The sequence below is a fragment of the Lathamus discolor genome, chromosome 6, assembly GCF_037157495.1.
Source record: "Lathamus discolor isolate bLatDis1 chromosome 6, bLatDis1.hap1, whole genome shotgun sequence".
In the NCBI taxonomy this organism is placed as follows: Eukaryota; Metazoa; Chordata; class Aves; order Psittaciformes; family Psittacidae; genus Lathamus; species Lathamus discolor.
In genome coordinates, this window is record NC_088889.1 from 62,586,977 (window position 1) to 62,609,478 (window position 22,502).

A 22,502-nucleotide genomic window follows, 5' to 3' on the forward strand; every position below is an offset into this window, starting at 1 on the left:
AAACACATCTGTAGTCCTATTTCCATGTCCACTGAAATTTTTAGATCCATTATTAAGAACTCAATTATCCTGTACTTATGCACACCATGAATGACTTTAGACTTTAATCTAGAAGACGTAAACTGAAGGTTTTAGTATTTTGTAATAAGGAAGTCTTTGTGTTTATTCACTTAGTGAAATAAAGCATGTTACTACTCAGTTCCACAGTGGACCCCATTTATGAAAAATTAGTCACAATACAACTATTGACAACAAGTGCTCTTTATGACTGTGATTTAATCACTAGAACAATCCTATAAAACTCTGCAGCAAAGAATGCACTGCATAGGCCATAAAAAAAAAAAAAAATCTGTTGGAAGTTTAAGTATTAAAGTATATAATGACAGACAGAAATACCTATGTTGATTTGTCACTGGGTAAACCCTACTGATTCAGTGCTACATTATTGCCTTTTACTGTTTGATAAGGAAAAAATAACTACAGTCTGGTTTAACAATGTATGTACCAGACAGGTATGCAAGAGTTTTTGAAAGCTATATAGCATTTGGGAAGGAGAATGGTTTTTAGTTTGTCCTCAGAAATTATTTGAAATTTGAGACTGTCCACAAAAATAGCAAGGTATTTTTGTAGATGTATATACATGAAGGTAACGGCATCAAATGTTATTTAAACTTGCAACTATGGAAACAGTGGGGTTTTTTTGTTTTTTTTTTTTTTTTTTAAACCATACCCTGATCTCGTTGAAATAGAAAGGAAAAATAATCCTCTCATGAAATAAGTTCTCTCATTTTTTAGTGCCTGGACATCCAATCAAAGGACAAGCATCACAATACATGGAGTCTATCCATAACCAACTCCCAGTAAAGTAGAAATACACAGATTTGGGGAAAATTCTGAAGCAAAACCTAACCTAAATCCTGCAAAACGCTGTCCTATCAGAAAGCCTTTTGGGAGTCAAAATGCCTTCTGACTTAGCTTTCCAGACACTTTACTTTCCTCAGCTTTCAGATGAAGGGTCAGAGCCAGGTGTACTGTGCTAATTCAACACCTTCACTTGAGCTTTTCCACACGACCCAGAAAGTCAAAAGACTGATAAAATGACCCTGTGATTTGTTGGACTGGGCCTGTCCTAGTCTAACTGAAAGTGTGACGACACTCCTGCACCTTGTGAACTCTCCTACTGTAACAGCAAAGCTGTCTTTAAAAAGACGACACATCACTGAAGCAGGAACGTACTGTGCACAGGGAAAACCTGAATAATGGTTGACAAGGGATGACACTTTTGAAAAATGATTGTGGGTCATTTAGAAAAACCTTCTTTCAAAGACATCATTCACAGGCATTTTGAAAAGCGAGGTACATTGTATCATGTGAAACAGCTGAAGACAAAATGGGTCAGCAAGAAAAGCTTTTTGTAAGACAATTAGACATCAAATCACAGCTTGGAGTGGAAATTACTAAAAATATTCCTTTGCTGTACTGATTGCAAGAATTTATTATCACATACAGGTCCTTGCAATTTAGTTAATTTATGCAACATGTGAGAGCGTGTAAGAAATACTTAGAAACTAGGCTGTTGAATTACAACTATCGAAACGTACTGAAGAAGAGAAATACAAGTCGATTTTTAACGAATGAAAGAAAATCAGAGCTTCAAAATTTCTAGAGAAACAGATGATAAAAAATAAGTAACTGTAAACTAAGAATAACTAACCTGCATCTGTACACCTGGAGTGTGTGGCCATAAGTGAATTAGGGTTCAAAACACTCTTTAAAATTCTATTTAGAAAGAGTAGAAAGAGTTACAGCTTTGTAAAGCTCAGTTACAGATGATAATGAGGTAGAGCCTAAAAAAAGAAGTAATAAAATAAACTGACACAGATGTTAAATTATGCACTTTATAAAGACATCAGCATTTGCTACAGCAATTGTCGGGCATCAGAGTTGTTGGTCACTAATGTTCAAGTGTTCATTTATTTACCAACAAATAAGTAAAATTAGCATTTAGAAATAGTTTGGATGGTTTTGTTTTGTCATTTCAATATTTCCCTAAAGGCAGAAGTAACTGTTCATTTAGGAAGTCTTTTACAAAGACAAGTAAAACGAAGTATAGATTTAACAGAGGAGGAACCAATGACAAGGCAAGTAAAACAAAGAAACAAAACCGTAGCCGGTAGCCCTTAATATTTAGTGCCAGGACTTATTAGTGTTACTTGTGTGTTTCTGGTAATCATTTTGGTCAGTTAGATACGAAATAAAGGAAGACACTGGTGTAGCCAAATCCCAGCTTGCTATAACAGAGACAAGAGGATTATAAGATCATCGAGTCCAACCATTACCCCAGGACTGCCAAAACCACCACTAAACCATACCACTGAGGGCCTCATCTACACGGTTTGTGAACACTGAATGATCTTACCCCAAAATAACAGGCTGACTAGCAAAGGATGGTACCACTGCAGTTGCAGATCAACCATTTAAAAATGCAAAAACACTAGGAGTTGGGCAAAGAGATTCCCTATGCAGTAACTTGTTACTATGTGATTCTTTGTTGAAGTTTCATGTTATTTCTGAAGAAAGCTGGTAAACAGAGAGGTCAAGAGCTTGGTACAATATTTATAACTGATCTAGGAAGATCCAGTTTTGAACTAGAGGAATAGAGATCAAAGTCTCTGAGAAAGAGTGAGTACCTGTGGTAGAGTAATTTTGTGATAATATTTAGGTCATTGTAGTCTCAAAACTGCTACACCTGTCAGAGAAAGAACAGATTAAAACTGTAAAATAATCTGAAAAGTATGGAAAAAGAGTGCCTTTATGAACACCAGATCTCTGGTTGGGATCTGTCCAAGGTGGAAAGTGGAGGAAGGAGAGATAACTGCTAAGATTATGGCCAAACCATATGAATACAGGGTATCTCATTGCAGTGTTGTAACATAAAGACTGATTTTAAGGCTTTTTCCTAAGTCTTCTGTTTGACCAGAAAGCTTATCTGGCAATGGAAACAAGATAAAACATCTCTGCTGTTAGTTTAATTTGTCTCCACAAAGACAGAATATCTGCACCCAGCAAAATGTCCTTGGAAGTGCGTAGGAGCAAAGCTCCTAAACATTTGGACAGTACAAAACACACTTGTACTGTGCTTAGGAGGCTGCGGTTGTGGAGGGGTGGAAGTCAAGGAATTATCTTTGAAAGCATTCACACAGCAGATACAACACACCACCACACCCCTTTAAAAAGCAGACATCCTGTTGCTCTGGTTAAAATTTTGTAATTTTGGTTATTCTTATTTTCTGGAAGACAAAACCTTTTACTTGCAAAATGATAAGCATCTATATTTGCAAACAGAATTATACTTGAATATAAGTAAGTAATCTGCAGACAGGTCTTGGGAATCAAAATAAACCCAGGAGAAATCCCATCTTCACTTTTTAAAAGATTCTGGTATTTCAGCTCTTGCAGAATTGCATGGGTTTGAGCTACAAAAGATACTGTTCCCAAACCTAAGGAAAATAATTTCTTTCAGAATAGATAAAAGCTAAAAGACAGAAATCAGCTGACTCAGTATAGCTCATGGAGTAAGTCCATGGAGTAAGCTTATGGAGTAATACCAGTCTCCAAATCATCACTCCTTGTTCATTACCAGTGTTCTTCCAATTTTCATGTAACTGATTGCAATAAACACGGACAAAAATAAAAATGTAAAAAAGGCATTTGTAGTCTGTGCTTAAGAAACTTCAGTCAGTCCTGACCTAAGTAAGGAGACTTTTCAGGAGAACTTCCTCATAATGAAAATGAGCTTTGCCCTGAAATGCTGCCAGGGAAAGCTTCATCTGGGATTACAACTGTCCAAAACAGAAGGGAGTTCAACTAACCAATGCCCCAAGTGGGTTTTTATTAATGAATTCTATTTCTCTGGTTTACTTGTTTAGATTTCTTTAGGTCTTTATCATTGTCCCTCCCACAAAACACATGTTCTGCCAAGTGTGGATGAAGCTTTATTTTGGATTGCAATGGTAGGCAAATGCTACATTACACAAATTAGTTCTTAAAATGATTAGTCTTATTGCAAAGAAAACTTGAAGTGCACACTAAATGTTTAATGTGTACTGAATGTGAAACACAACACTGAATGTTGTAGAAACAGTAAGTCAACAGAATTTTGGAAAGGATAAGATATTTTTGTTCCAAAAGGTATGTGCAAGAAACTAACAAAACTACTTATACTGAAGTATGGACTAACAGCATTGTACATAGCTAGGCTAAGGAGGGATTTCCTCCACATTTTAAGTCTCCTCCGTGCCTACCTAGGGTAGCTTGGAGAACTGACACATGGGCTTAGAGCTGTCCATTGCTTCAACCAAAGGCATCTCCTCATAGTTTAGAGAAATACTAGGTATCTGCTTGTCTATGTGACATCCTGAAACACAACTAATACAGACAGACACCCAAAGACAAACAAACAGGTTAACTGCCCCACTACAAGTCAGTTGAATGCAAGAGTTTCTAGGTCTGTCACCTAATGTCCTGGGTTCAGCAATAGCAGTCATTTTTCTCCACCAACTAATAAGAAGGAGAAAAACGACTGCTACTGCTGAACCCAGGACAAGCAGTGACTGGTCTGTTCAAGGAGAGTTACTCTTGTAAGACACATCTGAAGAGTACAGAAAGTGTTACAAGCCATTAGTCAATGCTCAGAGATATGATGGACATGCACCTGGAAGAGAAAGTTATCAAGGTAGACCCTCTTAAATGCTCTGACAAGTTCAGCAGTAAGCAGTGTCTGACTAACCAGAGAAAGCTGAACAGAGACCCAAGGAAGTCCAAGGGGAAATCATATTCGTCATTATATTAAGAGAAACCTTATCTAATCATTGAAAATAGTCCACCTACCATCTATCATCAGACTTCTTTTAAAAAACAAATCTACATATATCCTTTGGAATGTGCATGTTAGGTGACAGCTAAGTAGAAATAACACATACGCACTTGTGAGATAATCTCCAGTTTCATGATTGCACATTTTTAGATGGCTCTGCTTCATTTGATAAACAGAAGAATGATGCATACTGACTGGAGGCAAAAAATTTATCCTTCTGTTGTAATACCAAAGAATAGTTAAGGCTGGAAAGGACCTTAAGATCATCTAGTTCCAACGCCCCTGCCATGGGCAGGGACACCTCGCACTAAACCATGTCAACTAAGGCTCTGTCCAACCTGGCCTTGAACACCGCCAGGGATGGAGCATTCACAGCTTCCTTGGGCAACCCATTCCAGTGCCTCACCACCCTTAAACTAAAAAACTTCTTCCTTATATCCAATCTAAACTTCCCCTGTTTAAGTTTTAACCCGTTACCCCTTATCCTATCACTACAGTCCCTGATGAAGAGTCCCTCTCCAGCACCCTTGTTAGGCCCCCTTCAGATACTGGTAGGCTGCTGTGAGGTCTCCATGCAGCCTTCTCTTCTCCAGCCTGAACAGCCCCAACTTCCTCAGCCTGTCTTCATACAGGAGGTGCTCCAGTCCCCTGATAATCCTCATGGCCCTCCTCTGGACTTGTTCCAACAGTTCCATCTCCTTTGTATGTTGAGGACACCAGAACTGCACACAATACTCCAAGTGAGGTCTCACAAGAGCAGAGTAGAGGGGCAGGATCACTTCCTTCGACCTGCTGGTCATGCTCCTTTTGATGCAGCCCAGGATATGGTTGGCTTTCTGGGCTAAGAGCACACAATGAAGCCAGCTCATGTTCACTTTCTCATCGACCAGCACCCCCAAGTCCTTCTCTGCAGGGCCGCTCTGAATCTCTTCTTTGCCCAGTCTGTAGCTGTCCCTGGGATTGCTCCGACCCAGGTGTAGGACCTTGCACTTGGCATGGTTGAACTTCATAAGGTTGGCATCAGCCCACCTCACAAGCATGTCAAGGTCCCTCTGGATGGCATCCCTTCCCTCCAGCGTATCGACCTGACCACACAGCTTGGTGTCATCGGCAAACTTGCTGAGGGCGCACTCAATCCCACTGTCCATGTCAGCAATGAAGATGTTAAACAAGACCGGTCCCAACACCGATCCCTGAGGGACACTACTTGTCTGGTCTCCAGCCAGACATCGAGCCATTGACCACAACTCTTTGTGTGCGGCCAGCCAGCCAGTTCTTTACCCACCGAGTGGTCCACCTATCAAATTGATGTCTCTCCAATTTAGAGACAAGGATGTCGTGTGGGACAGTGTTGAACGCTTAGCACAGGTCCAGGTAGATGATGCCACCTGCTCTTCCCCTGTCCATCAGTTCCATAGCCCCATCACAGAAGGCCACCAAATTGGTCAGGCAGGATTTCCCCTTAGTGAAGCCATGCTGGCTGTCACCAAGCACCTTGTTGTTTTTCATGTGCCTTAGCACGCCTTCCAGGAGAATCTGCTCCAAGATTTTGCCAGGCACAGAGGTGAGTCTGACTGGTCTGTAATTCCCTGGGTCATCCATTTTCCCCTTCTTGAAAATGGGGGTTATATTTCCCTTTCTCCAGTCATTAGGAACTTCACCTGACTGCCATGATTTTTCAAATATGATGGATAGTGGCTTAGCAGCTCCATTTGCCAGCTCCTCCAGGACCTGCGGATGGATTTCATCAGGTCCCATGGACTTGTGCACGTTCAGGTTCTTAAGATGCATTGAACCAGATCCTCTCCTACAGTGGGCCTGGGGTTTTCATTCTCATAGTCCCTGCATCTGCCTTCCAAGACTTGGGTGCTGTGGTCAGAGAACTTGCCAGTGAAGACTGAGGCAAAGAAGTCATTAGGAACCTCAGCCTTCTCCAAATCCAGGGTAGCCAGTCCTCCTGATAGCTTCCGGAAAGGGTCCACACTGTCCCTAGTCTGTCTTTTATTCCCAATGTGCCTATAGAATCCCTTCCTTTTATCTTTCACATCCCTAGCCAAGTTTAATTCTAACTGGGCCTTAGCTTTCCTAACCTGTTCCCTAGCTACCCAGACAACATCCCTTTATTCTTCCCAGGCTGCCTGTCCTTGCTTCCACCTTTTATAAGCCTCTTTGTTCCCCTCAAAGTTTCCTCAGCAGCTCCTGCTTTGTGTATTATATACTGATTTGCACATTATTTATGGACTCTGTCACCGTAGTCTTCTATAAAAACCCATTGCTAAATCCATAAAGGAAACTTCAGTGCTAAAACTACACAGAATCTTAAAGTCCTCAGTAAATGCCACCCACCCATCAGACGCTTAATGATGTCTAGTTCATTGAAGATGCCATTATGAGAAACAACACACAATAAACAACCTTAATACAACATTCTTAAATCGGTACAATTCCAGAGGGAATTAATGCAGGAAAGCTCCTAATCAGAACAACTGGTGCTTGACTCTCTGTCAAGCAGTGCTGAACACATTTGCCCCAAGCTTTGCACAATTGTTAGATACAAGGAATCTCTTCGTTTCACCACAATATATTTCTATTTAATGTTGTTAAGTGCTTATGGCACCAGTCTCTTAACTGGGCGGAGTGTATATAGGAAACTTCCAGTCTGGGAAGGGGGAATTACAATCATCCTCAGTTGACTCAGAGAGCACAGTGTGTTATTTTTGTGCTCCTAGGAATCTTTATTACACATTAGTTTTACAAAAAGAATGTGAACGTGGTTAAAAACTGTCTCCACCAATATCTTCTGCCAATAATACAAACCATTTTTAAAATGGAAGTATTCATACTTGTACAGTGATTATTTGTAAAGATTGCTTGTACTGTACTCCGTATAGCATCACTTATCAAAATCTGTGCATTTGGCTTTGTGTTGCTTTCTCTTTATCAGAAATCCCCCTACAACATTGTATTTCCAGCTGAAGCTGGAAGACCCTGAAGGTAACACTGTACAGAGCAGGAATGAAATCTTGATCCTAACTCCCTTGGCCTCCATCTAGTTTGGGACCCCCAAGAACCTCAGTGAAGTAGACACTTCAGGAAACATAACCATCACATCCATTTTCCCTTCCCTGCTCCCAGAAAACAACGGGTTTTGTAAAACTTCATTTAGAAATTGTGTTTCTGCTCCAGAATTCATCTCATTTCAAAGATTCTCCTAATTAAGATACAACAGGCTTAAATCCTTGATTTCTTCTGGGGCAGAAAATCAAGTTATGCAACTGAAAGGAATATTTGGGTAAGGCAAGTTAAAGGCTATCTTGATGGGATTTTCTCTCACTGTTGGAGCTTGTGCTTAATGTGAGAAACAAAAGATTTGTTTGAGGCAATACTCTATTTTCAAGGCATTAGAACTAATTTTTGATCTAATCTTCAATCAGACCAGATGGAGGTAAGCTATCAATTTTGCCAAGTGACTGCCCATACTGCCTATATATTTACAGGTTACACAAAGGCATTTTAAGGCCCTGCACAGAACCCAGGATTACTCTTTTCCAAAATATCAGTTTAAGCACAGACAATTCACTTAGTCATCTTTGTGTTCCAGTTCTTTCAAGAGCAGGATGAAATAACATTAAGTAGGTAGTTTATGTATAGTAGTTTAGAAATACTTTATGATAATATTATTATATATTTGTCTCAGAAGAAAGTATTTCCACAAAAGTGTGCGGGTGCAATTTTAGATAAATTACATGTTATAGCAATAATAATTCTTTTGGGCACATTTATTGTTACTTTTAACGGCCTTTATTCTTGATGTCAGAATTTGTATGTTTATGATGTTATAAGAACAACATAATTTATTTTTTCCCAATTACCCAATATACTTTGACAGTCATAACCCAATTCAACTCTGTATTAACTATGTGAATGATCATTTACATCAAAGGCAAAAAACATGCAAATTTGCAGGTTATCACCAGAGTATTTTTGCTTTGGTCTGTTTCTGCTTATCATGAAAGGGAAAACTGGGAATCCCTTTGCCCTGATTCACCCAGCACAGAATCTGTCCAATGAAATGGCAGTAGCAGCATGGTGTTTAAGGATATGTGTACCAGGGATGTCAGAGAAGAGTATTTCTTGGCTCATTCAAATTATTACTATAAAAGGGATTAAGTAGGTAAATAACATAATGGAAGGATGCCAAGGAAGAGAGAGAGATGCAATAAAGAACACTTCTCTAGGTCATCTGACCCTGAAGTCTGAAATTAACCATACCATTAATATGTTTTTAAATAATCCTAGTTTTTGTCCAGCACCTACATGAATAACTCGTTTCACAGCACATCAATTTAGCATTTGTATTTTCAATTGCTGGTAGGTAATGCAGAAATAATCAGGACAAAAAATCAATTGTTATTCAACCTGCAGAATACAGACGTCTTTAGGTAAGCTCACTCTAGCTTCAAAGCCCATTCTTACTTCTACCAGAGTTGATGAAAGTTATTCCAGAGACATTAATTAAATTAGCATTTTATAATTTGTTTTAAAAATGCTTATCATTGCATGTTCGCCCTCCAAAATTGCCTTACCATAAAAGAGGCTCAGTGGCATCTGTAGTTGTTAACAGTTCTACAGTGTTCATTTCAAATTTGCATGTGCTTTGGCTGACAAGGGAAGTAATGTCAATGTCTGTCCTGTGTCAGTTATTCAAACCTAACATTTCACTGCAATTTCTATAACTGATATTAATGTTTAAAAACCCCTACTCCTGCAAATCAGAGAAAGCACACTTAAAAGTCTGAATGAATAATGGTATGATAAACTACCCAAGTTCAAAGAAACTCCAGACCAACATGTGGTATAATGCTGAGTAATGCCAGGCTGTATTCATTTCCAGGTTTGCTCACAGCACATACTGTCCTTGCTATATATGTAAGTACAGAAAATAGAAACTGGGATCATGGACCCAAGTACTCAAAATATCAACCAAGTACCCCATTAAAAAAAACAAAAAAACCCCACTTTTAAAGGTGGAAGACAGACTAAATGGATTATCTTCTGTATATGAAATAAAGCTAACAACGGTATATATGGTCACCTGTGCTGTAAAGCTCAACTGAATCATTTTATCTATAAAATACACAAAGCAACATTTTACCAGTTTGTCCCACTAAGTTACATTCTCTCAAAACACTATTTATCTTATGTCTTTTTTTTTTTTTGTCATGCATTTGCACGAAACATTTAGACATAAATGCAGTCTGACTCCATTCCAAGAGTTGTCCTTGTCCACAGTTTTTGATATAATGGAACACGATTCTTCCATTGGTCCTAAGGAAAGTAGATCTCAGTTCATAGAGCCAAAGACTGCATAGCTTAAGCTGGAGAAATGAGATCCTGCACTGCCTTTGGGAAAAGACTAAATTCTGAAAGGTTGGGTTTTAGTTTTGTTTTTGGTTTTTATCAGGAAAAGAATAAAGGCAGAAACATAGTAGCATTTTAAAATTAAAATTCATATTTTCAACAGCATGGCATGTTTCACTTTAAAATGAGGAATAGTGGGTGCTACTGGAAGACTTTTTATTCAATTCTAACTTTTTATTCAATTAAGTGTATCCATGGTGAATGATTCCCACTGCTGTATTACTATATTTTTTACAATTGATTAATGTTATTATATGAATAATGTAATTTCTTATGGCTAGCAAATCCTCAACCTTATAATCACTAGCAGCTACTGGAAATTTGTGTTCTACGGTCCTTAAATCAGAAAATAGTAGAACAAGTGGTTTAGCTCAATCTAAAGCAGTCAACTCTTCCTAAGTCTACAGTATTTCCAATGCATATCTTCATGAAGTATGTCAGTGCCAGATATTTATACAAGTTGTAACAAACTCAGTTCAATCCTGATTATTTCAATATTACATCACTTTCTGAGAAAATTCTCAGAGGAAATATTTTTTTTGGAACTTATGACTCCAAGAGTTCAAGACTTCATTATGTTGTCAATCCTATTACTTATACTTTGCTTGTCAAAGTAATACTGAAATAATAAGGGGCAAATAGTCCTTTAAATATGTTTAACTTGTAGCTGTTATTTCAATGAGAGAACAAGGAAGAACCTAAACTCCTACAGTGATTTTATGATTCAGTGTTTAGCATAACTTGCCTACCGGTTTAGTACTTTTCTGAATTTCCCAGTTCCTAGTAAGGACATTTATTCAGAAGGGGATTAGGTAATATTTCCTTAATTGTTATATCAAAACATTAAACCACAAGGACTAAGCAGCAGCTTATTTACATACCAAAAGCTGAAGGCTGGTCTGTTGAGTTTGCTAAATCTCCCAATTCTTTCAGAAAAGCCTAGCCTGCAGCTTGAGAAACGTCTGAATCTACTTAGCACTTTAAGAGGAAAGCATAAGGAGCAAAGAAATGAAGGAAAATGTTTGGATTTCAACTTCCAGTATATGAGTTTGCAAACAACTTATTCTAGAGTCCCAGTACAGCTCTAGATCACAAATGTTTCTAAAGCAGCCAAATGCTGGGATTTGTTTAGACTTCTAAGATTAAAAGCAAAGCTCAAATTTAAACTTGCAAATATTAAACACCATCAGAGAATTTCTACTTGCTTGAAAATGTAATTACCTAAAGGAATTTTAGAGCTTTAGAAATATATGCTGATTCTAATTGCATTAAAAAAAAAAAAAAAAAAACCACACCAAAAAATAAACAAAAAAAAAAAAAAACCCAAACAAACAAACCAAAATAAAAACCATCCCAGAAACAACAAAAAATGGAAGGTATTTAGGAACCATTACTCCTAGTGCCTTCATTTTCCAAGAGGTTTACAATGCACCCAAACAGTTCTTTTCCCCCTGTCTCAGGATGGGGAGATTATCATTAAGGTTTCTTAAGGATAATTAAACTTCTCCAGGGAGTACTGAAAATTTAGAAATTTTGATGCAGACATTCAGGACAAGAATAAATGTAATACTTCCCCAAGACTGACTTAGAAAACCTGTCACTGTACACTGAGGAACTGGGATAAAAAACTATTACTGAGGTGTGCAAACACCAACATTTAAGCAAGTACCAGCAAGTCATGTGCACACACACACTCCTGACAGAACATCTGCATATTTCAATTCCAATCTCAGCACAAAGATGTTTAGGCATATCAGAGGTATCAACTTCTTACCACATTTTTCCTCAGCCCTGTAGCCATATCTACTGTTCTTTGACCTACGTGACTTCATTTAATCTGATCTTCACCTGATTTCAGACTTACTTTTTTTAATATTATCATCTATAGAAAGGGCCAAAAGAGAAGTACTTCCTCTCTAGAGCCTCACCAGGTTAGTCAGTTAGGACCTACAGAATCCAGAAAGGATTCTCAAACTTTAAGCTGCTACCTATATTGTAAAGCAGAGACACTTCTACCAGTCTCCAACCTGGTGGAAGAGATGAAGCCTGCTAATACTACTGCTCAAAGGATTCAATGCTTCTAAAGCAAGTCTTTATTTCAGTTACAGAGTTGCATGCCAGAACCTGACAGAATCCAGAGGCTTAAACTTTCTGTTTAACAGAGAGAAATAGTTACGTATTACACAAAAGGGAAAGGAATTCACTGTACATACAAATATTTTATGATGTAACAACTAGGAATCACTTGCTTTCACTTTAATTTTTCCCACTTTGATGTCCTAACATCCATGAAATCAGATAATTAAAGCCACTCAGTGGGAATCATTTCAACATATCTCACCATAAAATATTGAAAGCTGAATTACAATTCAGGTACAGTGTTTGGAAGTGGAGTATTTTAAAAAGTTTGTCATATTAGTATCCAAGATTAAAACTGCAAGACATTACTATTCTCATTATATCAAATTCCCACTTACAACTCATCCTGCTTTCAAGTAATTTGACTGCCATTTTCACCTTTTGCCTCCAGATCTGGCCCTACTTTTAAAGTATCTGTTAATGGTTATGACACATTTTAAGGTGCAGATAAAACACCTTTGAAAAAAATTTCCAACATTACAGGTCATGACTAAATAAAATTCATATCGGAGACTCACTAATACTTTCCATGTCCATGTCACCAAACAACACAAATAATTCATTCCTTTATCTTTTCAAAGCATATCAAGCAGAAAACAGTTTTGCATCTTTTACACAAGACCTTCAAAAAGAAAGTCGGAAATCTGTAACAGATGATGAAATTTCTGGGTCATTTGTAAGGCAGACCTAAAGCTATTTTTGTCTTTTTTTTTTTCAGTCACCTCTTGGATTAAAGTGCATTATGCCTGTATTCTAGATGAGACATTTATCAGAAAAATCAATCTTATTATCTTCTTTTAACTGCAGATTTACCAGCATTCTAAATGATCACAACAGGACTTTGTCCTGTGGTAAATATCTCGTAGCAATGGGCTACAGAAGAAAATACTGCAACTGTAAAATGTTTTAAAGAGAAACATCTTTTAAAAAAAATCTGAACAAAAGTCAACCTGTGTTTGTCCACACACAAAATAAAGCTGCCCACAGGAGACAACCTGCTCCCACAGATTACACAATTCAGCTTTATTGGCTAATCATGGCAGGCTTGGATAGCACTTGGCCAAATCTGTTCTTATAGCTGAAGCTCTCCCTTGAAGCCAAAGAGAACTTCCCCAGTGCAAGGCCAATTCCCCAAAGGTACCTAATTCTTATTTCCAATACATTAATTAGGGGCATAAATACCTTTGAGGATCTGAAACTTCATGTTTCTACCTGTCATTGTAACACTTACACTAAAGCAGTTTCCTGTCCCTCAAGGAATGTCACTAACCCAGAAGCTACACATAACAAGTAGCTATTTTAAAGTCCTCACCACAAGCTGAACTGGCAGGGAGCTGACAAGACCAGCTTTTAAATCTGTAGCAATTCAAAAGAAGGTAACTTATTAAAAAAAAAAAAAAAAAAAAGAAAAAGAAAACAAACAAACAAACAAAAAAAAAAAAACCCAGGGTGGTCTGGTAATTACATTCATATGGTTAGGACACACAGATTGAGCCGTCATTGATAGGTCTGATTTGGATTGGTAATGACGGGGTTTAGTCAGTAGATGGTGCTGCTTCTTTCCAGCCCTCTCCATCCATATGAAAGTATATGATCACGTACACGGTCTTACATTTTCATAGGGCTCGGGAAAGATGGTGTTTGTATTACTTGTGTCTTCCTACTTGGTCACATAAGGAACAAAAAGCCAAGTTACCTTTCTGATTAGCAAGGCTGATATAAGCCTGTTTGCACACCCTATTTATTAGGGAACAGAAGAGAATGGGAGAAACACTCAGCCTCTGATTTTTCTACCTCTGGAAATATAAGATTTAAATACATAATGCATGCCATGTTGTTTCCTATCCCCAAGCTACTTTGCATAAACAAAAAACCTAATTCATTAATTGCAAAGTTAGAAGAGTTAATCCTCCATTTACATGTGTGGTTTGCAGCCCTGAAACTAGTCCCTGGGTTTCATCAAGTTACCCTTCAGAAAGAGGTGAATGAGAAAATGCTGCAGAAAGTTTCTCTCTGACCCAAACCATTACAACACTGCATTACCAGTGGGTAAGTGCATGCTTAAGGCACTATCTTTTACGTGACTGGTAAAACCAGATGCCCTAAAACTGCTGCTAATACAAGCCAAATTCAATCCAGGTCAGCAGCTTCCTGCACCTCCAAATGCAGCTTTGCATTTTTTACCCTCAACACTACTTCTGTTGCTCCGTGTTGCTAAGGAATTCCTTGATTTTACTTTAAAAAGATACTTAGACATCAGATAAAGTTTTAGGCAGTGTCAGCAAGATTAACAAAAACATTCAAGTATGTAAATGTGTATAAAAGGACACATCACCATTAAACCCTTATTGGAATGCAGTAGTAGTCAGTTACTTAATCCATTTTTACATTTTTACAAATCCAAGTATATCCTTATGCTACTTGCTTAGCTTCACTATTGCTAGAAGACTTTCATTGCTAAAGAAAAAGTCTTAGCTTACTCTTAGTTCTTTTGATACATTCTTACATTTCTGACTTGCAGACATAACATATCACAAGAAAGACCTGGTGTGAAAAATCTTGCAGGTTTTGCCATTAAATACTAGGCCTGGCCTGCTGGCCTAAAGCCACACAGAAAGAAATACAAGGTACACTAGACAATTTCATGTTCCTTACAACGTTTTGATTCATTCATGAATTTAGTCTGATATTCTAGTCATATAAACAACATACACACTTCAGACCCTTGCTTCGAATTCTTCTATACTAAAGGTCTTGGATCTTGACAAGAATAGAACCTAAAAGATTTCTTAGTCTTTCTGACTGAAAGAAATGAAAAGCCAAAACCAAAAAACCCCAAAACACCACAACTTAAAATAAGCCTCTCACTTTGTTTTGATCCTGACAGCCAGAGCTGAAACTAGAAAGTGTACCAAAAACCAGAAAATAATGAAGAAAAAAAAAATCTAAATGGTCCAGAAGCTTTAAAATTAGTTTATTCCCAATAGATGCTTAGAAAATGAGCAATTCGATTCTCATTTTGTTCATACATACTCATCCAGATACCTTGGGCAATACACGTTTTCTGTGACACAGCAGACTCTTTAAAATCTTTTTAATAAGCTTTAAAGGAGCAAAGCTTTACTCACTCAGCATTACATTAACAACGATGATAATAAAAAGCAACACCAATTATAGTGACTTGGTCATAAATAAAAAAAATAAAACATATATATATATATATATATATATAGCAGTTGACCAGTGTAGCTGATAGCTTTGTCTTGCACTAAATGGTAAGGACATAAATAATGAGAGTGCTCCTCATCTGTTTTATTTCACATGCTCTGTAAGAAGGAAGCATTAACTCTGGACAGTATGTTAAACAACTCAAGAAAGTTTCTACATGTAAGTCTGGTGTATAAACACAAAGGGTCAAAAAGTAATGCAGCTGAGAAAATTGCAAAAGAAAGCTCATTATGGAATTTTATTCTAAGAACACCCTATCAACCAGCATAAGTGAAACAGCAACACAGCATAGCTTCCCTTCCCAAAAAACAAAATAACAACCCTCCGTTCTCTACGAAGTGATTTCTATGCCTGGAAGAAAATATGTAGCAAAAACTGGACAGTAAGTGCTAGCATTTCCCCAATAATGATCTTGAGCCGTTTGAAGGTTTTCTTCCAGGGGAAAGAATGAATTTTCCAGTATTTGCTTATGTGGAAGGTGCAGAAATAAGCTCTTAAAGGACAGAGAAAGGTATTTTGCACAAATGCAAGTATCTATTGAACTGGGGGGAAGCCTCTGGTTATTATTCTATTCCAGTGGTTAGGAACTGAAAAAGATTGTGCTTGTAAAAGGTAATTGCCCGGTTTTGATAGCATTTCAATGCCCTTTCCTTTAAGGCTTCTTCTGCTCATGTACGTCCTTGTTACTATAATGCTCCAGTGAGACAGCACAGCTCTCAAGGTGACTGCTTTAGTGGTGTAATAAGGTGTGATCTGCCTGCCGCTGCTGCCATCCCCCCATTTTCATCACTACGTACACATCAGCCCTACTTCAAATATCGGTCCAGACCTACAGGAAATGCCAGAAGTGGTAAAATCTAAATATTTGTCATGGAAAACCCAAAAATACCTGTGAAGATACACTGTCTATCACCCCCCAGCTTCTACATCTTTTTCTAACACTAGCTAAAAATAAAAAATTATTAATTTGAGTTTAAGGATTTAAAGTACTTTGTGTCCTGTGTCATTTCAGTTATCTGCCTGTTCATACCACAGGTATATTAAAAGTGTATATCCTGCACAGCCCCAAAAGAAATAACAAACAATACAACAAACAAAAAGATAACATTAATAACTAGGCGATAACAACGTCCAAATGTACACTATAGATTTGGTTTAATGGCACAGAGCTCAGTGGAATTACATTAATCTTGAAAGACTTTTCTTCTTTTCAGCCCTGCGTCTTTTAAGACTTTCTAATTTTCCTAATTTTCAGCTTAACATGAGAGTGGCTTGATATAAGCCTCAACAGGCTGGGAAATTGTTCAGAGCTTGATTTAACTAATGGAGTTCATAAGATCTGCTGACATTTGCTTATAACTAATCCTAGCCTCCACTCAGGGGATTCTCATTTACCTTTATGGAAAGACTGGTGCTAGCAGTAAATAAGATGATGAATTAAAGTATCACTGAGCAAAAAGAACACAGTTCCTTTCTTTCCTTTTGAAGTTTTATCTCAGTGACACACACACAAAAAAAATGCAACAGAGAATGAAGCCTAAAATACTTAATATATATATATTTCATTTTTTTCCTGCGTACCTGAAGTACAGAAAAGAAAAAAAGAAGTCATGTTAAGATTTGGATGTGAAAGACCATAAGTTGCACTAAATGTCCATAAAGCTTAATGAAAGTAGTGTTCACATACAGAAAATATATTCATGTTCTGATTTTCATTATGTAGTTCAGCAATGCAAATAATTAAAGCATTTGAAGAAAAAAACAAAACCATCAATTACAGTTCTTCGATCTACATCTGTTGTTACAGCTTGCTAATGGGAAGAAAGCTATTCTGGATCGTAAACTGCAAATCCAAAAGCTATAAGAATTAAAACATAGAGGTGGGGGTGTTGATGACCACCTGATCAGGAGAAAGCTGCTGCTGACTGACTAGTGAAGGGGTCAGGCTATTTCAATACAGTGGTGGTCACTGCAGTATCCAGGCATTACATCTAAATCCAATTTCTTTGTATTTTAAATTACGTAAGTAATGCTCAGGTTAAAAGTCACAGAAGAAAAGGCTATTCTGACATAATCATGAATGTTATGGAAGAACTGGTTAAACGAAAATGCCACAACGAGAGCCACAAAACTCAGCAGAGACTGATTGCAACATACACAAGAGAACACACAAAACACCTTAATAGTATGAAAAGAAGTTGTAGGAAATAAATTACAAAGGAAAAAATTCATTAAATTAATGCAGAAAACCTATGGCAGAAAGGAATAACCCAAATATAAGTACAAAGTTACTGAATCACATTTCGAAAATTTAAAATCTGCACAAAGGAAATTGGCAATCCAAATATTATGGCAGCTAAACAGTAAAGCAAAAAAGTCAACAGAAGGTGAGGAACACACAGCTAAAGAGAAATCATATCACAGGAGGGATGCACAGATGGACTAGTAGCACAGCTAGAGTGTCCCAGAATGAAAACATAAACCCATAGGCAAAAAAGCGCTCAAAATAAATTTCATTTTTCTGAGATCACAACTACCTTTACATTAATTTTCTTAAGTACTTGAGCTCAAACAACCCAGTTATTCAACTACTCATATGAAACCAAAATTACATTAGTTAGCCAAAACAACTAATTTACCAGCCACTTTATCCTTGTTCTGCTCTGTTTACTCATCTAAGTAAAAAAGGTTTTAAAAACTTAACTGACAGTCAACACAATTTTCAGCCAATACTAGGACCCTTGGTATCTACTTCTGAATTATTCAGTTCACAAGGTCACTGTAATTTTATGTTCAAACTCATTTGTTGACTAGCCTGCCATGAGAGTTCAGATAAAGCAGACATCTTCTGTTCAAGGGGCAATGGGTGTAAACTGGAACATAGGAAGTTCCACGTTAACATCAGGAAGAACTTCTTTACTGTAAGAGTGACAGAGCACTGGAACAGGTTGCCCAGGGGGGTTGTGGAGTCTCCTACACTGGAGATATTCAAGGCCCGCCTGGACAAGTTCCTGTGTGATGTACTGTAGGTTACCCTGCTCTTGCAGGGGGGTTGGACTAGATGATCTTTTGAGGTCCCTTCCAACCCTTGGGATTCTGTGATTCTGTGATTCCTCCTGCCCAGCCTCTCTGGAATTATTTTTATAACCAGTGTATGTATCTTGCCCAAAATTCTTGGATTTTCCTTATATTGGAGTTTCCAATTTTGCTAATCTTTGTACAAAAAGAATGTTCAGTAAAGATTAAAAAACCCAAACCATACCCAACAGAATTATAAAGAAAACACCCATAAATTAAATCCTACCACAAATACGAGCATAAGCTTTTATGCTCTTTGTTACTATTTTTGAATTCTATGATGAAACAAAACCACTACATAGTTTAAAAGGGATAAATAGCATGTGCTTCCACATATACAGAATAAATGTGTACTTGGGCCTGTAAGTAAAGCTTTAAGCGGGTTTTATCCTGCCAGCTGCAAAAATAATTTGATACTAGAAAATTATCTTTACCAAACTTTCTGAAAAAATCAAGTTCCCTATAATCATCATATTTTTACTTGTATTCTACAGCAAATTCTGTTTACATATTCCACAACAAACATTCCTTTTATCATGCTAAATTATTCAAAACTAATTAATACAGCCTTCAATATTAATGTTTCTTACCCTACGTGACAAATTTCATCAATGAAATCTCATTCTTTTAATGGGCTGGAATTTTCATTGGATGAAACACAAATCACTATGTTTATGAAATCTTCAGTTTTGAGAGAAAGCCTTCGCAATAATACAGCAATGTCATAACTCTCTTCTGCACCTCATAACACTACACAGAATACTGTAAATGCAAGTAATAAGTTTGCTAGGCTTGACAAAATAAGAAATAAAATAACAACCAAACTACACCCCCAAAAAAACCTAAAACAACTAATTCAAAACTGGTTTATAACTAATTATAATTATTAGAAAACGCACAACATTATGTCAGAAGCACCATGTTGCCTGGAAAGTCACAGTTCCTGGGCTCCAGAAGATTAACATTCTGAAGGACAAAAAAATATTATAATAAAGCAGAAAGTTACAGGGGAAAAAAAGAAAAAAACCCCAGAAATAAGCAAGCTTACTTTGAAGTAACTAACCAAACTACTTAGAAAAACTCAAGACAGAGAACTGGAAGCACAAGTTTAGAAGCTTCCAAGAATTAAATTTCCCATGAAACTGGGAGTTTTAGAAACCTTGGGAACCACAGGAATATTTCAAAAGAGCACTCCCAACCTTACAGTGGTAGAATAGGAAGAACACATTTCCTGGAAATATTTTGACTCACATAATATACTTTGTGTTTGATACATTCATAACACAGACCTAATGCTGCATGCAGCATAGCAAACTTGTATTAGAAGAAAATATTATAGTCACTATCAGGACAATTCTACATTAAAAAACAAAAAACCACAAAACAACAACAAAAAAAAAAAAAAAAAAAAAGAAAAAGCCCTGAGTTTTTAATCACAGTGAAAAGTGGAAATGTTCTACTAACCCTCAAATCTTTCATGGATTATTTTTCTTTCTTACAACCCAAAATATAATTTGTTTTCCAAAGCATACAGGCAACATACACAATGAATTAATTCAGCATTTGTCGCTCAAGCTGAAGATACCAATCTACCTCTACTCCCAAAGTAGCAGAGCTCAGCTGTATCTGCTGCAAAATACTAAGAGAAATATAATAACAAAGGCATAAAATCAGAGGGGAGATATTAAGCGGGTTGTTGTTTGTTTGTTTGTTTTTTTTGCAAGAGACAGTTGTATTGGCAAGAGTAATTCACTACAACAACATGTACGCAAGCACGTTTGTTACCATAAGCAAGTATTTGGTAACTGCTCATTTGTTTAAAGTCATGTTTCTTTAAAGCTCAAATCCTTTTCTTTGATCTTCTCCTGAACAGGCCAGACAAAATCTTTACATTCCCTTTTCCTTAACCTAGGAGATATGCCAGTATTTCATCTACATAAAGAAAGACATCTCACACCTTGCTTGCAGCATGAGATGGGTAGCTCAGTGTTCTGCCTAGTTTGAATTACATTGATCTAAGCCTTTGAATACATATATTTTGAGCTCTGAAACTGGGTGGGGAAGAGATAAATGCTTAAAAAGTTCAAAAACAATAAATATGGGATAACATTACTCAATGATTTTGGGAGTGATTGTTCTGTTGAAAATTTTTTACTGTGGGTTTGATGGTTTTGTTTTGTTGGGTGGTTGGCTTTTCTGGGTTTGCTTTTTTTGTTTTGGGGGTTTTGGTTGTTATTGGGTTTAGCTTTTTTTTTTTTTTTAATTCTGAAAATGATTTTGCTATTGTTCTATAGTTGAATAATTGTTCACAATCCAGAGTGAACAAAGTCAATGGCAAGATTCCCAGTGGTTTTAATGGAACCAGGATTTGGTGCTTTAAAGCAACAGACCTTTCTCCTCCTAACCCCCATGAGATGTCATTCATTATGTGGCATTAAAACTGTGGGTGGTTTAATGCTTGTTCTCTGCATCATTTTGCTGCATACAAACTGTAGCTTAACATCATACTGTAATACAATTCACATACAATAAAGTTCCATGGGAAGAAGCTGTAATATGAAAGAATTAAAATATTAAAATATTACACTGATGGTAGGTTGTGTGCTTTAAATTGAAGGACTGGGGGGGGGGTGGGGGGGTGGTTGGGGGATGGAGTGGGAAAAGAGGTGCGTTAGGGTGCATGGAGGACTGGGGTGGGGGTGGGGGGGTGGTTGGGGGAAGGAGTAGGAAAAGAGGTGCGTTAGGGTGCATGGAGGAAGCAGGGCAATAAGTGGGATTGCCCGGACTTCAAAAGAGCTAACTTCTGCTTCTTCAGGGACCTGCTTAGAGGAATCTGATAGGTAAGGGCTCTACAAAGTAAAGGCATCCAAGAGAGCTGGACTTTGCATTGATCAGCCAGCATTTTATCTTTCTATAATCCAAGTGATGAATAAACAGTGTTGCTTTAGAAAAGCTACGTCATAGTTCTAAATCACAGTTAGCTTACTAAAAAAGAAAAATACAACAGTAAAACTCTGCTTAGAGCTGATTAAGTTTTAAGAAAGACAGCGCATCAAGCTTGCTGCACGTTGCCCATTTTCAGAGAAACCTTCACATAAAGGCTACACCAACATTTAGCTAAAATATTTCTTTATAAAAGTCAGATGATCCCTCACACAAGGTATACACAGTTTGATCTCTATATCTCAACAACCTTGACAATAAATTAGAGAATGCTATGAAAGAAAAAAGATAATGGGAATTTTACTACTTTCACATCTTTCAATTACAGGGCAACCTCATTCTTCCAATCTCTTACTTTTAAATATGATTATTTTTAAACATACATTCATTTTGAACAAAGACATGTGTCTACATATCCCCTCAGTCAGAAATCCTAAATGCTTATATGTATTGACTATGAAGGGAAACAAGTTTTCCAGGAGACATTTTAAAATACTCCAAATAATCCAGAGAGATAGATAACAAATTGTTTACACACAGCAGATTGAGAAAAACCTTTGTGTGGATGGACCATCGCAAAGGAGCTAAAGAATCTAAAGCTCAAATGTTTACTATGCACACAGTGATTATTTAACATCTAAGATACTTCTGTAGAGAATGCTTTATCAAGGGCTCCTTCCAACAAGATATGTATAGTACAAGTATATAGCAAGTGGGAAAGTGTCCTGTAGTTGTATTCACAATCTGTGTGGGAAGCGTGGTTTTAAAGGAAAAGTCTCTAAGGCTTCCAAGTACTAAATGCAGGGAAAGATTTACT